The sequence below is a fragment of the Agrilus planipennis genome, unplaced genomic scaffold (genome assembly GCF_000699045.2).
Source record: "Agrilus planipennis isolate EAB-ADULT unplaced genomic scaffold, Apla_2.0 scaffold428, whole genome shotgun sequence".
NCBI lineage: Eukaryota > Metazoa > Arthropoda > Insecta > Coleoptera > Buprestidae > Agrilus > Agrilus planipennis.
The window spans coordinates 5,528-7,188 of NW_020439987.1; the positions used below are offsets into that span (position 1 = coordinate 5,528).

At 39.3% G+C, this 1,661-nt stretch overlaps 1 protein-coding gene across 1 annotated transcript in view; it reads right to left on the reverse strand.

The window, feature by feature from the left end:
- LOC108743005 (dynein heavy chain 2, axonemal-like) overlaps positions 1 to 1,661 on the reverse strand; it is a 65,763-nt gene that overhangs the window by 794 nt on the left and 63,308 nt on the right. The window lies entirely within an intron of this gene.

Sequence of the window (1,661 nt, forward strand, 5' to 3'; positions counted from 1 at the left end):
TGAGGAGCTTGACGAATCAGTCTATAGAGATGGCATTAATAGACTGGAACACCGCTATGAGAAATGTATCAGCCTTGGAGGAGATTATGTTGAGAAATAAAAAAAAAAAATTTTTAAAAACCTTGTTTTTCTTGGTCAGGCCGGAAACTTATCAATCCACCCTCGTATATCAGACTTACGCACAAATCTCATATGGGTGAGCAAAATCACAAATCACCAGTTTCGACGTAATATTCGAAAAACGTGGCGCTACAGTCGACAATACATGAGGTGAAATCGAATTGTACGCGTATCGAGTCGAAAAGTTGTATTTCGTGCGCGAAGGTAACGAAAACGCCTACGCCGTGCAGCAAAAGAACAAGACAGTGTTGCTCGAAATATTGCACAGAAGCGTGGGACATGCAAACACACTCGACATAACTGACGCTGTGACAAACAAATTATTGGCCTACAACTCGATGATAAGACTAGCTAGCTGGAATGTGACACTTGCTTAAAAGGAAAGATGTGAAGAGCTCCATTTCTACGAGAATCGGAGAGAAAAACAAAACTGCTAGACACCATCCACACAGACGTTGTTGAGTGGTTCCAAATACATTGTTACGTACATTGACGATACCGCATGATAGTGCGAGATACGTTTTCTAAAATCCAAAACGGACGTATTTGACGCAACGGTGGAGTACATCGCACTCACTAATTGGTAAAGGCTTTCGCGGTCAGTAGGTAATTGCAGTCCGCATCCAGCATCGGAGATGGAAAGACCTCTGAAGAAGCTCGCCATCTGTGCTAGCGAAACTTTAGGAAGCAACTCTAACACACAACGGTCTTTAGACTCGAATCAGAATACCATCAATTTACATCACACTCATCCAAAATATGACCGGATAACGATTGAGAATACATCGGCGGAAATCTGGACAGGCTCCTAAAAAGCAAGAGAATCACACGCCGGCTCACAATACCATACAATCCGCAGCCTATATTGGACACCACCAGATGTTCAAGTCCGACCTACCAGTTACACTACGAACCGATATGATCAACACATTAAATCTGTGAAGCCTATTACCTTCCAACAGCTTACAAAGGAACACTCTCTACGAAATTATTTTGACATAAAATGAATTTTCCTTTGAAAAACACTAAATACTTTATGTTGTAGTTTTAATATATATTCATGCTTAAGATTTTGTGTCACAGTTTCTACTACAACTTGAAATAGTTGCTACGTATCCATATACAGTCTATTTCAATTTGTTAGAATTGTGACCTTGAAGAAATCTGTGCGAAGATAGAAAGAATACACACTAGGCGTGAGCAAGACATAAATAGTTGAAACAAGCTTGAACGAGCAGAGCTCTCGATGGGCGGTCTTAGGAGGTCGGCTAGAACTGTACAGTACTAGACGAAAATTTTAAGCAATTTCTTAAAACAAAAATGTGTAGAACGTTAAATTAATTCACTTGTTATTATTTTTGGCTAAATATGCTTTTAAATAAAGCATATTCTTAAATTTTAACGAGGCAGTTTAAATAATTTTGCAAATGGTATTGTACACTTTTGTCTAGTTCTCGCTCGATGATCGGTGGAGAAATGAGCTCCGCAGACAAATATGATTGAATTTGGAATTATGCTACGGCGCATCCTAATAAAGGGAA